Source organism: Drosophila miranda, chromosome 2 (genome assembly GCF_003369915.1).
Source record: "Drosophila miranda strain MSH22 chromosome 2, D.miranda_PacBio2.1, whole genome shotgun sequence".
Taxonomy (NCBI): Eukaryota; Metazoa; Arthropoda; class Insecta; order Diptera; family Drosophilidae; genus Drosophila; species Drosophila miranda.
The window spans coordinates 17097094-17112623 of record NC_046675.1 but is presented as its reverse complement, the minus strand read 5'-3'; the positions used below and the strand labels follow the sequence as shown (position 1 = coordinate 17112623).

General features: G+C 45.2%; 1 protein-coding gene across 3 annotated transcripts in view; it reads left to right on the top strand.

Moving 5' to 3' along the window:
* The first annotated feature begins 36 nt into the window (after nucleotides 1-36).
* Nucleotides 37-15530, top strand: part of LOC108155215 (rho GTPase-activating protein 7) — a 92870-nt gene continuing 77376 nt past the window's right edge. Inside the window, exons 1-2 of one of the 3 annotated variants that reach the window (XM_033389984.1) lie at nucleotides 37-316; nucleotides 1186-1462. The gene's annotated coding sequence lies outside the window, so the exon portion shown is untranslated. Of the gene's footprint in view, nucleotides 1463-15530 lie in introns of all 3 variants that reach the window. The other 2 variants (XM_033389985.1, XM_017285898.2) reach the window with 2 other exon arrangements.

Sequence of the window (15530 nt, the reverse complement as noted above, 5' to 3'; positions counted from 1 at the left end):
GAATAACATGAATAACAGCGGAGGCGCATGCGACTAAAGTGAATCACACTCGAAAACACTGCCGCGGACGCAACAACGAAACGAGCAGCTCCGCGCTGGTTTTTCGAAAAATTTCCCGTTGATAAAATCGCACAAAAATCTCGATATTGATATTTTCGCGAAACAAAACAAAAAAAAATTAAAGAAAATATCAACTAAAAATATATTATCAAAAGGAAATAGATAGATATAGCGGCAAAAGCTAATCGGGTCGAGATAATGCCGCTGTTCTCCGCGGATTGTGGCTACGAAAACGAATGAAAACGAGAATACGATTGTGAGTTGTGAGTGAGCGTGTATCTGTGTGTCGGATGTATCTGAATACCGTTGGATACGTTTTATGAATGAGCCACGAGCGGGGCAGAACGTGAACGAAATTTTTGTCAGAGAACCAACCCAAGTCGAAAATCGGGGAGAAAGAAATGCGATAAACAGACGCACACACACAAAAACCAACAAAAAATAAAGAGAATCGAAACGATAGCAAAGCTTCCCCAATAAGAAAGAAAACGTTTGTTTTGCTTCAACAACAGTAATAGCAACAATAACAATAACAAATACGAAAAAGAGAGAAAAGTATCTTGGATGGATAGCCGAAGTTTTAAGTACTCTTTGAGATACCTACTCCATACTTACGTACACCGTTGTTAAGGCTTATCAGTTAGAGTGATGTATATTTATGTGACATATGGATAAGATCTTGACCATTCCGAGATACTTGCATGTTTCCTATTGAAGCAATAATACCCTTTGTTAGCGCATAAACTGCGGAAGCGAGCACGGAAATTGCAATTGCAATTGCAATGAAAACAAACGCATCGTTTGTCACACATCTGGCTCTCACAGCACAGTATTTTTTGGCTTTAATTTCGCGCGTTGCCCCCCGCCAGCACCCCAATAATGGGTTCCCCTTTTGAAAAAGAGAGAAACAAAATATGAATTACAGGGAAAAATATAAAGTTAAATAGTGCATAAAAATCAGTTTTCTTTGCGGCTCGGTTCCGTTTCGAACAAATATTCTGGTGTGTGTGTGTGTGTTGTTGCTGTTACTGTTTCCCTCTCTCTCTATCTCTGGCCCCCCAAATAGAGAACGCGTGTGCTTTTGTTTTTTTGTCGATTACTAAATTTTGTTGGTACGCCCCATAGAAAAAAAACATGACGAAATTTTGTTGTTGAAAACGAGCGCACAACAATAGAAATAAAAGTAAAAGTGATTAGAAGAAAATAGAAACCACAATTCATGGTATATGTATGAAAATATCAGATATATAGTGCATGAAGTATACAAAATAAAATTCTATTTGGTGTTTATGGAATTAAACAAAGTGTTGTGAAATACAAAATTACAGACCGGAGCGAAGCGGAGAAGATACTACCAGACCAGTCTCAACGAAAGGCAGCTGCAAACGCATCTAAGAAAAAGGTAAATAGAGCTTCAAGACCCCATGCCGCTTATCATCGGGAGTGGGTAAACATTGGCTTATCTGTCTGTTCAGAGAGGGGTGGGGGCGTGTACGTACGAGTGTAGGCAGTATACGGTGTATGTCCCTGGCCAGATCTGCAGATCTCTTGCGGCTGTTCGGGTTCCCAGAACAAAACCGTTCACGTTTAGATACATTTAGTGATTGTCGCTATGTTTGCAGATACTTTCACTCTAAAAACAGACACCACTCAGACCCCATACTCTGCCACACACACACACACACAGGCAGCTGCCTGGCTGTTGTCTCTCCTTTTCTTCCCTCCCGTTAGTTTGGGCCAGGCCAGCTTTATCTTGTCAGGCGTCGCGACGTCGTGTGTGTGCCAGGCCAGTCGAAGTAGTGATAGTGATAACCTATATAATATATGTACGCTACGAGTATTTTAACGGTTAGCTAGTCCAGTCTCATGCAACCGACAGCGCCCAACTTCTGGGGATATCTGAGATCTTGGTTTCTGTTTGGATTGTCAGCGTTGTTCTTTTTTTTTTGATTCATTAATCATAAATCATAATCGTCGTTTACAGACAGGCCGACCCTAAGTGTGTGTCGATTGAGCAGTGTTTGCTCTCTTGTTGGGTGGTAACCCCCCTATATATATATTTATTTACCTTTTGGTGTTTTCGGTTGATTTCATGGGAAAAAGGCTTTAAAAAATGCACAAAATATGCATATGTTTGTATGTGTGGCTGAAATGTTTCCTTTGATTTGCATTTTTATTGGGAACCCAGCTAAAAAAAAAATAATAATAATATCCGGTTCTATGTGAGTGCGTCATCGCCCAGGCCAACCCCCGGGAGACAGGGAGAGACCCCTACCAGGAACCCATGGATACGGTACGATACGGTCTGGTCTGGTCTGGTTTGGTTTGCGTGTGTTTGCCCTTTATTTTTTACAGCATAGCCACCTTATACCTTGTATGTATATAAACTTGTTTTGTTGTTGTTGTTGTTTATACTCCACATATATGTACAGATCTGTATGTAAATACGTACTTAAAGAAACACTTGTGCCTGGTGCCAACGATGATAAAACAGCAAATTCGGGTAAATAAAACTGAAACAATATTTCGGGTGTACTCCGTTTTGTCTGAAAAATAACCAACAAATAAAAGAAGAGAGATTCAGTTACAAGAACAATCGGGGATCACTCCTGGGACAGCTGATCGGGGATCGGGGATCTGATTTGATCTTAAGCCATGAGATCTCTCACTGAGATACATATGTATGTATGATCTTCTTCACGTTGTTCCCCTTAGATCTGATCTGCTTCTCTTCGGGATCTCTTCTGATGAGCTCCCTGTTGCTATACAATTTATCAGAAGGGGCAGGTTCATCAATTCTCTTCCAGCGATAAATGTCTTACAAGAATTTACACAAATATTCATGTAAAAATCTCCAGCTGCCGTACAGGCAGAGTTGACAAAATGATTTGTTTGCCAGACAGGGCACCCCATGTCACATGCCCCATGCCCCATGCCCCATGCTATTGCTACTGTAGTTGTTGCTGCTGCTGCTGCTTTGGTGGCGACACTGAGCGCCACCCTGAACTTAGAAAGACAGAGAGATAGATCCGGCAGCAACAATCTAGCCCCCCAAAAAACAGCAACTAATTCAAAACAATGTAAGGCATTATTTATTTTTAACTGAGGTCATCAGCGTAGACATCGTCTATTACAGCTCTCTGGCTCTTTGGCTCTCTGCCTCTCCGCCTCTCCATCAGCGATCCGAATGTGTTCTCGGGTCTCTACTCTGTGGTCTCTCCGATCTCCGATCTCCAGCGTTTCGTACGGCTCGGGTCTGTGATGTTGTTCTTATTCCAAAGTTAATGTGTTTGGTGGTGCTGTTTTCTGTTCAGCTGTTGAACCCGAACTCTCACCAAATTATGCCACACACAAACACACACTCGTAGCCCTAGCCATAGCCCCAGAGAGAGAGAGAGATAGAGGAAGAGAGTTCCATGGAGTACAGGCAGAGGCAGAGGCAGACCGAGACCCAGACCCAATGCCAGCGGGGCCAGCAAACATTATTTGAAATATTTATGCTTGACTTTTGCGCCTCAATGACTTTTGAATTGCCTTGCCTTTGGCTGCTGAGTTTTACACACACACACACACTCGAACATTAGCTGTAATGTATGTGTGTATCTGTGTTGCTTTATGTTCGTTCTTAAAGATATGCAGCGATGCGGCCACAGCAGGCATAGAGGCGGCGCGCCGGCACATATGTTGTTGCATCAATGCCTGCGATGGAAGGGATTTCCAAATGCATTCTTCAGTTAGGATCTCCATATCCATTTCCATCTAGCAGGCCAGCGTTCTTTTAGGATCTTTCCTTATCTTTGGCCAGCATTTCTCTTCTTTCTTTTCTATGGATCCTATGCCTGGTATCAGTTAGAGGATCTCTGCTCTCACGTGGGGTGTACACATTTCTAATAGAGAAACACATCACACGCATTAAATACCCATTAACCTGCATTTAATTTGTCAATATTAGCTCGTCAAAGCCATCAACCGAACCAATCCAATGGAGAAATGCCTTTCTCGGGTTCGTTCTCAGGCCACACTTTTCATTTCTTTCCATTCGAAAGTGAGGCAACAACAACACAACGACAACACAACAGAAACACAACAACAACTCGGCACGACAGACCCAGCATGCCTGAATGTTGACCTTTTCACAGCTGGAACCATCTTTCAAATCACAGTTCTTGCTGCCATCTCTGATCTCTGGGATCTCCTCTCCCTATGGTCCGGGTCTCGGTCTCGGACTCTGTCCGTCCGTCTCTGTACCGCTCTCGTAGCACATTTGCTCGGCCCATTGCTCGTGCGCTTGTCAATTTCTGTCAGTTGCTTGTCAAAAAATTTGTTTGGCTGTAAAAATGCAGTGAAAACGTTTAACAAAAAACAAAAAAACGACAACAACAGCTGAAAAAAACAGAAAAATTTCAGACACGATTTTCATGTAAAGCATCCAGAAAATGATTGACGAACTGAGTGACGAGCTGACTAACTTCACTCGCAGGGGAAAATCGTATTGTACAGTATGCCCCATGGTCTCCCCCAGTTTCCAGTGCCCAACGTTCCCGGCCCCCCATTACTAGCCTTCCCCCCACCCCCATCCCTTTCCATTCCCTCCCATCTGGCTGCATAATTAACCTTTTGGCCATACTACATATTGTATTGTGGATATATGCACGAGTATGTTCATATACTCGAACGAGTAATAGTAGGAAGAGTGTGTACATATGTATGTGTGTGCACACCATACCTGTCATTCGTTCCTCCTCATTCGACCCAGAGCTGGTCTGTTTGCTTTTGTTTACAGCGTAATTTGTTGATAAATAAATGTGAAAATGCAAACAAATCAGAGCAACCACTGTGCTACGCAATCGAGGGCTCCCGCTCTCCTACACATACATACGTATGTATGTAGGTCCGACCACCCTCACAGCATGTAAGGGCTCTGTTCTGTGTTGGACACGTAGGAAATATTGAACGCATATTTTCCACTCATTCCCTTCATGGCATACTCCAGCATTTTGGCCAATTTGTCACACCTCTGTTGCGTAGGTGCCGTAGTTATAGTTTTTTTCACGCTTTAGAAATTGGCTAGAAATTGGACGCTGAAGGGCGCTGCTTGAAAAATGTGCAAAATTAGCATTTTTTAACGAAGTTGGTTATTAATTTTAATTTTGTTATACTCGTGCTATTAGCCGTGTCTGTCGTCTGTTTTTGGTCATTTTCATGCGTTCATTCACGCTTCGCCTGCTGGCCCAGCAGGTGATCTGATGGCGTCTGAGACTGAGGGTGATCTAATCGCAGTCTCTCTCTCTCTCCCTCTGGCAAATGCTGGCAAATTTTTGGCCACAATTAGGAGCAATTAATTTAGCCAAAAAGAGCGGAAATGGAAATGGAAGAGTGCCCCACGCGCGACAGAGCTTTCATTCAAAAAAAAAAAAAAAAAACAACAAGAGCCAGTGAAAAATTTCTTAATGATAGACATTCACTTTTTATGGACACGCCGAGGTGTGTGTCTTAATGGAGTGAAATTTCTGGTAATTGAGCGAGACGAGGCTCTGGCTTTTTAGGCGAGCATTTGATGAATATTTGAGTGAGTTTTTTTGATTGTTTTTTGTTTTTTTGCAACAATTCCAAGTCTTTGCCCTCTTCCTCTGGCTCTGCTGCTGCTGTTGTTGGGTGCTGCATTTGTTATGCAAATCATGTTATGCTACACTACATATACTCGTACATCCCATATGAAACCCATAAGAAAACGCTGCTCGAGCCAGGCCAGTCGGTAGTGGAGCTACATAGTTGGAGCCGGAGATGGTGATGGCGGTGATGGAGCTGGCCAGACCAGACCAGACCAGAGCCCAGACCCCAGCCCCCGGACCAGGCCAGGCCAGGCCCGAGACCGAGTTGTCGGAGCACACAAAATTGAAATCAACTGAAACCAAACCCGCGAACTGGTTGTGTAGGCAGCACACGTACAAGGTCTTCAAATATGGCTCTTTATTTAGCTTTTGCCCGTCTATTGCTGTTGCTGTTGCTGTTTCCTTTGCTGTTGGTCTTTTCTAAGCATTTTTCTTCTATTTCTTGTGTGTGTCGGGGGGATTTTAGACGCTATAATAGCATTAATTTACCATACAATTTCATATTTATGGCCATTGTACAACGAAGTGCAATTCGATTTTTTTTTTTCAATTTTGTTTGCAGTTTCCATTTATTTTTGTTTTTTTCTCTCTGTTTCTGTTTTCTGTGTGGGCGGCTTGTTTACATTTGCGCCCCTTTTTTCTTGGGTTTTTAATTAAAATTGTTTTTTTTTTATTCAGTTACAGCCCTCGCAGTGGTGTGCTTCACAATAATTGATTAATTTCATTTAATTTTAATGGCGAAACCTTTGAGCGATTAGAATTTGCTTGAGTCATCATCAGACGTGATTTACTGTCGATTGGCTGTCGTGTCTCGTCTCGTCTCTCTCTAAAAGCAAGTCCTATGCATGATTGAATGCATATAGAATATATATATATGTATATATTCGTAGTGCTTACGGTCAGGAGAGCTTTTCCACTTAACAGTACAGCTGTATTGGCTGGGCTGTGGTGGCGCCTTCATAAAGTATAATTTCCATTGACCTTTGTCCGCTAAATGGGATGATCTCTATATGGCAGATAGTGCTCGGATGAGATCATAATGGCTGTTGTTTTTCGAATATTCTCAGCTAATTTGTATAATCTTTGTGCTAATTATTTCCTATATTCTTTTCATTCCAGGTTGGTTGACCCACATCAAAATCGAACACCCCTCAAAAGACCCCCTTTTGGCGTTTTGTTTTGGCCCGTTCTAGACGTGCATTTTCGCTGAGAGTGCTATCGCGAGAGCGCCAGCCATATGGCAGAGACAGAGACTGACTCAGAGACAGACTACTATGAGTAGTATGTATGGATATTCGTACACAAACAAACAATATATCAGCTGTCTGCTAAATGCAATAAGAAAGTCGGGCCAACTCGAAATCGGTCGTACAATTTTTCGACATGCTGACGGGGCTAAAGACGGGGCTGTGGCTGTGGCTGTGGCTCTGATCTGGTGACGTAAGTGCCGACAGCAATTGCCTTTCGGAATGAATACATTCGCACTCGTGTGCTGGGTTAAGGGATCGAGAGTACTGAGCACTCAGTACTGAATGAAGCGTGTGTAAATTGACTTTTTGTGAACTTTATCACCCGAACTGTGCTGGGAATTAGTCATACCTGATCGGACCTGAACGTATGTATTAAGGTATATATGTAAGGCTTTAACGCTGAGATTTCCTGTTTTACTGAGGTTACTTAAGGTTTTTTTTTAAGGCCTGACAGCATTTCCTTATATTTTCAAGTCCAAGAACTTTTTTGGCAATCTTATTGACTGCCTGCCAGTTTGGGGCCTTCTTTCATGAATGAAGAAATGAATGAGTTCATCATGAAGTCAGCAGTCTGTTGGTCTGTTGTTTAACCAAAAGAGACATCAGACATACACAGGCATGCGGTCAGGTCTCTTGGTCTCCCAAGAACTGCGTGGGGTGTTGTCTTAGTCATCACCATGAGGAAATGCAGCCAAGAGCCAGAGTTGACTGCACTTTGTCAGCAGCAACTGCAATGCTCAGAACGGGACTGATAAGAGACCCACTGTTTAGTTTCCAGCAGAACCAGCAGCAGCAGCAGAAGCAGCAGCAGCAGAAGACAGCCCAGCAGAAAGACGGGACATGTAGATAAGAGCCGAGCCGATGTCGGGGCATAAACAATTTTCAATTTGATTTATGGCATGTAAATTTATGGAAATTTACTGGCGGATCCGATGGTGATAATGGTTGGAAAACCATAGTGGACTCATACTCGTGGTTTTCCATGTACATGAGAATGCTAGTGCAGCTCAATTGCAGCGCATTCCAATTATATTATATCATGTGGCTCGGTCGGGCAAAACATTATCGCATTTGGCAGTAGACTCTTGGCCGCTCTTGGCAAGACTCTAGACTCTAGACTCCAGATATGTAAAGAGCGAAACAAGTTGTAGAACAAGTTTTTGGAACGCCTTTCTGCCACTGCCACCACTCGCTCAAGAATTCAGTATTCAGTTTTCAATTTCTGGCTTTATTTTGAATACCCAGAACGCAGAACCGCCGAGCACTACAATGTATGAAAGACAAGTCTTAATTACCCAATATTTATTTGTATTTTTTTTTTATTAAAAAATATCTCTATATACGTACGTATATACGTATGTGCTACGTACTCGTTCGTTCGCCCGCGGCGCTAATGAACTTCGCTGTCCGTCCGTCCGTCCGTCCGTCCGTCCGTTGCGTCGTCTTGTTAATAATTATTAAAATTTTCGGTTTTTTTGAGGCTGTTTCTGTTTGTTGCTGGAGCTGGAGCTGCCTCTGTAGTTGCTTTTAACGCGTTCAACTGGCTTTTGAATTGATTTCGGCAATTAAAGGCCCCTAAATGAAATTGAAAACGCGCCAAAAAAAAAAGGAAAGAAAAAACATTATAAATATTATTGCGGGGCACTCGAGAGCTTTGATTGATGACTATTCGATTGGCAGGGGCACGGGCTGTAGCAGCAGCAATTCTTGTAGGAAATATTTTATTCAACAATTTTATTTTAGGGGCAACACACGTGCAGGGCTCTCTCTCCCCCGTTTCTCTCTCTCTCTCTCTTATCAGTATGAGACTGGGCTTCGTTCATTAAGAGCTGATAAACAGTTACCAGTTCTGTGGGACCTCCAGCCTGATAATCTCCCAGTAGTGTGGAGTGCGGAGTGTGTTTCGGTGAGAGAGTTTTTCTTATAGATAGCGCCACGGCTAGTTCCATTCGGGTTTGTTTCTCATTTTTCATTCGTATTCCGTTTTTTTTTTCTTTTATCGCGCCTGATAAAACGCTGGCGTTATGTATTTGTGACTTAATTAGTTTGCCAGGCAGGTCGACGCCATGTGGGCAGTAGATCGTACCGGACCGGATCTGTTTCGGCCAACGAAAGGCCAGAAAATGTTGGAGAAGAAGAACAAAATTAATTAGTGACGCCGCCAGGGCGCTGATAAGCAAATAAATAAACATAGAAACAAATAAATAAATAAACATGGGATAGGGTACTGGTTTGGGGTAGAACTTTCCTCCTGATTAGTGGGTCAAAGAAAGGAGCACCCACCCGATACTGGGAGAAGGAGAACGAAGCAGATGTGGCCAGACATTTGACAGGTGACCAGGCATTAGTCACATTGCAAAAGATATAGATGTATTCTCTGAGATTTGCATAGACAATTTGTAAATTTGTGCGCCACGTCCCCCATGACCACCCACCGGTTGCTCTCTGGCGTCGCTCGGCGCTCGTCGCTCGTCGCTCGTCGCGCCATGTGTCAGGCCTTGAACAATTGCCAAAAATTTGCCATGCCGAGTCCCCGCCACGAAGAGATTTATAATTCAACATAGAACACGAGCAGCAACAAATACAATAATTAGTGGCAGAAATAGAAGGCTTTAAGCACTGCTGATCTCTGGGCAATAAAAAAACTACAAAATCCCCAGCAATCAGCATTTCATTTCTCTCCATCTGAATATAATCGGTTTCTGTGTGTGAGATTTGTGTTTTTTTTTTGTTTTTTGTTTTTTCATCGCGTCGTAAAACAGTTTATATTGAGATTGAGTTGCAAAGGCTACAAATGTCGCCATTTATAAATACCGCAATAAATTGGTTAAGGTCGAATCGGGCATAAATCTATGGCCCAACAAAAACGCAGGCATAAATCTGGCATAAGACGCACGTACAGATGCTGGGGTGTTTGGTCTGATTTTAACGACTTTTCCTCGGGTTTTATGAATGATTTTCATGGATGGGATCAGCCGCATGTTGCAATGATAACAGGAACTGGGTAGAGGTGGGAGTTAAAGGCATTCCTGCAATTCCAATGACGTCACCCTGTCTGCTGCTATTCAGAAACCCAGTTGGTCCATAAATCATTCTGGCCTAGACGAGGGAATTATGATTTACAGCCGACATGTGGGCATATACGAGTACTTGGAGTAAACTCCAAGTGTATTTGCATGCCGACAAGTCAATCACCAGTTGACGCTGATAAATTTAATCGCCAGTGGCAGAATGATCCGCTGTGGCTGTCTGTGGCACTCATTATAGAATTTATAATTAAACGCAATTATTTACAACTATGTGGATGGAGGAGGAAGATTAAGGAGCACTGACCAGGGCCCGGATTGGACTGGCCTGGACTCTGACGATGATTATAAAGAACCTCCGATGGCCGATGTCCGATGTCGGATGTCCCACGTCTGTCAGCTAACCGCATTCTGTAATTCTGTAATTATTTTTACAAAGTGCTCTCAACGCGCTGCCTCTCGGATACGCTCTGTTTGAAACGAACAACGAAAACAAGTGATTAGATGGCAGCCGCCCCAGCCAATTTCACAGTACGGTTTCGATTCAGTGGATGTTCTGTTCTGTTCTGTTCTGTTCTGTTTTGTTGTACAATATGTGTGTATCTGGACCCCTGTACTTCGTACAGATGTATCTGTATCCGCATGCACACGCCGGACAGTCGAACAAACGCGTTTGCTGATAGACGACCGAGCCAGTGGCTGTGGCCCAGGCCGGGCCGCCTGACTGACCATTACAAATGTTCACTTAGTCGGGGCCACAGATATGGGATATGGCCCCGTCGCCACTAAAGCCGCACAGTCGCAGAGTGAAAGAGTTAGATAGAGAGAGTTTTGCATCGTCTGCCGCATGCCGCATGCCGCTTGCAGTTTTTATTTTTTTTTTATATATTTTTGTCGTTGTTGATTATTTCTACAAAAGCCACTAATGGATTTTGATATGCACAACACAGCAGCAGCAGCAGCAGCAGCGGCAGCGGCACACTCACAGACACACGCATATTTCTATTAAGATGATGGGACGACTGGCCATTGGCCACTGTCCACTGGCCACACTCCACTCCAAGCCATTCTCCACTCCACTCGGCTCCCAGTCCATTCCTCTGGCAGCTCCAAGGGGGCTACTTTATATGCCTGACTTGCGGCAAACGAACGTCCAGCGGCATGCCAGATAAAGTTCTTGCGCTTTTCGGTAAAAGTGCAATCGTTAGAATGTGAGTGGACTCGAGTCGAATGGAGTGTGGAGTGGAGCGGAGCCAAGTGTGGATTGGATTGGGCTTGGGTTTGGGATTGGGATTGAGCGGAGCAGAGGATGGGATGCACTGTGATGGGATGGGAACCGATCAACGACGACGACCCGCTTAATTATCAAAGACATTCTTCTCAATGGGTTTGCCAGAGTTGCTCCCGAGAGGAGTGCCCCGTTGCCCGGTTTAAAGGCGGGGTCAAGCCGCACAATGAGAGCCGCCTGTCCCCTGTCTGTTTCTCTGGCTCTTTCTGGTTCTTTCTAGCTCCCTCTGGTCGTCTGTCAGTGAGTGATCTAATGTGCTATCCAGGAAGCGCAGTTGCAGATGTTTAACCAAAAAAAAAAAAACACAGGAACGGCAGCAGCAGCAAAAGTAAAGGCCCAGCCTGTTTGTGTCTCCTGGCCGACAGCTTTTAGGGTCTGGGCATAAACAAAAAAATGGGAAGGACAGAAGCGGGTCTAGGGTGTGGGTGCCAGGGTGCAGGGTGCTTAGGAACCCAACACTAAACTAATGGCAATGGAAATGGCTGTGGCTGTGGCAGCCACGCCGACGTAGCACGGTTCAATGAATTACTTCATTAGTGCAGGCGTGTTCCGTGCGGCATGCGTTGCCCGTCTCCGTGGCTGTTGGACGTTGTATCTCAAAGATACAGCCAGCCAGACACAGTCCAGTCAGACCCGGCCTAGGCCCCGGCCCATGCCCCGGCCCATGCCTAGTGAGGCAGACAGCAGTGTGGCGGTGGTGGCTGCGCCTCTTCGTGGCACTTTGAAGTGCTCACATGTTGCCATCGCGTCAACTATTGCTGTTGCTGTGCGTTGAAATTAGCTGCCTGCTGCCGCTCCTGGCTGAGAAGGCCGAGGACTCCACGCCACTCCACTCCACTCCAGTCCAGTCCACTCTACTCCATTCCGTTCTGCCTGCCCCTTAATTGCGGAAGTTATGAGCATGGAATTTTAATTATTTCACTCGAGAGCAGAGCTGTCGCTCCTGTTGTTGCTGCTGCTGCTGCTGCCTCTTCTGCTGCTGTTGTTGCTGCTGCTTTTGCGGCTGCTGCTGCTGCTCTTGCATTGTTAGCTGGTTTACAGTTAGCCCAACATTTTGGGTCTGGACAAACATCCGCCAAACCTTGGATCGTGCAGCTCCTCCTCAGTCTCAGTCTCTGTCTGTCTGTGTCTCTGTTTGCCTCTCTTCTCATCTGTGGCTTAGAAAGTGTCAAGACGAATGATTGCATTGCATTCTACGCACTGAGGAAAACTGTGGAAGAATGTCTGTTTGCGTTTGCGTTTGTGTTCCCAATTTTCCCCATATTTAGTTCTAGACGTGACACTTTCGAATGCTTTTTCCCCCCGCAGTTCCCCCCGCTTTCGACGGCCGGGAAGATTTTCTTTGAGCTTTCCTCGAGGCGGCTATGGCATGGCCTCTGCTGTGTTCTGGTTCCTTTTGTGTGTGCGAGGGGGGTTCATGTGTGTGTGTGTGTGCGTGTGTGTTTGCTCAGCCGCAGTGGCAGTGGCAGTGGCAGCCAACAAACTTGCGTTGGAGTTGCCTTCTAAAGGCCAAGTGGCCAAGAGAGCCGCTCGGTTACTTAATGCACTCACTGCGTGGCGGCTCAGTCATTCACTTCCTTGCTGGCATATGCCTGATACCCTGGGCACAGGGTATCATGAGTCTGAGCAGCTGCTTGCCATGCAGAAACGATCAATGTTTGAGGGTAACCATGACTTCGGTTCTTTGCTGCTGGTTTTCAAATGCAAAAACAAACAAAAGCACACAAAAACTGGCTAAGAGCAGCTGATGGCCATGTCGATGTATCTCTCTTGGCTGTTGGTTGCTGGCTGTTGGCTGTTAGCTGATGCTTCTCTTCTGAGATGGATGGAGACGTCGTTTAAGATTAAGACGACTTCTTCTTTCAGCTGCGACGAGGATCGTGTTGTAGTTGTAGCTGTAGTTGTTGCTGCTGCATCGAGTGCGTGTTGCTGCTGCCACGGCTGCTGTGCTGTGTGGCTGTGTGGCTGTGAGGCTGTGTGGCGTGGCTGTGCTGCTGGCGAGGTGAGTGATGATGATGAATGTGTTACAACGAAGGTTAACGACTTTCAGCTTTATAAACAACAAAAACAACAACCACAAACGCAGTTGCTTCAAACAGCTGATGGCGTATCTGGCTCTGGCTCTGGCTCTGGCTCTCTTCTATTGTATCTCAAGAATGGATGGGGTAGGGGGGGATGCTCTGGGAGACCTACATATGTACTATATGTTTGTGCCCCTTGCGGTGTCTGCTAATTAAGCCGCCAACAAGCTAATTATAAGTGCCGTCTGGCACTCTAATTGCAATTTAAATAAATGTGGCAGGCGGTCGAACCAGGTTCGGCCGCTTTGGCCCGCCAACCAGTTTAGCATTTGGCCAAAAAGGAGCGTTTTAAATTTCAATTTGTAGAAGTCAGCGCGTTGTCAATGCAGTTGAAAGATTCTGCGACAACACTCGGGACTCTCTCTCTCTCTCTCTCTGTGTGTCTCTGTGTGCATCTGCCATCTGCTCTTAACAACTAAATTACACTTGTCTGCATGTTTACAATTTACTCCTCACAGATACACACACACACACAGCCAGACTGCCAGAGAATGTGAGCAGCAAATGTTCGTGGCAAAAGCAGGGACGCAGGCACAGCCACAGTCACAGTTTCGGCCGAAGTTAGTCACTCTGTCCAGGCCAGGCCAGGCCAGCACAGGCCAGTCAGTTTGTCTCTGGTTTGGGCCAAGATTGCAATGAGGTTAGCGGCGCAATCTGCTCAAATATAGATGGCTAGTTAGATGGACAAACGGACGGGCAGCCAACCAGCAACATGTGTAGCCATGTAGCAACATCAACTGCAACTGCAACAACCGGGCCTGCCCCGATCCATGGCTGCCTGGTTGCCTGGCTGCCTGGCTGCTTGGCTGCTTGGTTATTCTAATTGCGCACAAGCTTAGCAGCTTTTAGTTAGTTTGTAGACTTTTAGTTGCCATCAAACCACTCTCTGGGGGCTCTGCTCTCTTGGCCAGCTAACGATTTTTGCATACACGTGAGAGCCCAGCTGGCCTGTTAATTTATGCAATGGCCTAAACTTGAACTGAACGTCGAACCTCGAACGCCGAACGCTGAACGCTGAATGCTGAATGCTGTCTCCGTGTGTTGGCAATAAATTTCCTGCCGGACCCGGCCAAGTGTTGCCAAATAAATGTTCTATTGATTTCTGCAACACCTTGTCTTCGATTCGACAAAAAGGCTAACTGACTAACTGTTCTGTCAAAATGTTAGCTGCTGCTGCCCACATGGGCAACGGCAACGGCAACGATACAGCCACACAAAACGCCATACTCGCATCTGAGAGAGCGCCGAGCATTGCATGTGGCATGAAATTCAGTTGAAATAATGACACACCCGTTTCGATTCATACGATTCATACGAGTATGGCTGATACAAAAATACAAACAGACGCAGATATACAGATACTGATACAGATACACATCTCTCTCCAGCCCCAGCCCCAGCTCCAGCTACAGCTCATAGATTTTTTTTCACTTGAAAATGAAATGAAAATTACCGAACTGTAACCAAATGTGGCGGTCCGCTGCTTCATGCTGCTTTTATGTCCCTGCTACGCTACCCCTGGAGACGGGTTCCCTCAGCTATGGGTAGAACTTTGGGCTGCTCTCTGCCCATTAAATCGCATTTAATTATGCACATAAAAAACCACCGAACAGACAGCCAATTAGTTTTCTGCAAGTAAGTGGATCGGATGCCAATTGTTTGCACAATTAAATTGATTGCCCCCCGGCGATAGACTGTGATCCTCACATCACTTTTTTAAGGGTTTTTCTTTTGCCAATTTTTATGGGTATTTAATACCTTTTTTGTGTGCCGAGAATTTCCATTATGCCCAGATCCAGACGCAGACCCAGACCCAGACCCAGACCTCCCACAATTTGTGTGTGGCCAAAGGTTAATTACAATTTATTGCCTGCTTTTTGAAAACCCATCAAATTGTTGTCGTTCCGCTCACTTGCTCCCCATTTGCTTGCCTGTGTGCCCATGGCTGTGTCTATGGGGATCTGGAGCTCGCTGCTTCTGTCGTTTTGTCCTATGATCGCACAATTTTGATTAGGCAACCGTCAACAATTTAATTGCACATTTGCATCAGAGTGGAAAGTCGGTCCGGACTGTCATCGGGGATTGGATTGGAAGGGAATGGTGCTGCTCTTGGCTAGCGGGGTTTTCAGGTACTGGCACAGTCACAGGCACAGGCCACGTTTGATTTCTTAATTGTCGCTAAATGCGGGACGGGACATTGTCTTTTCAGCCTG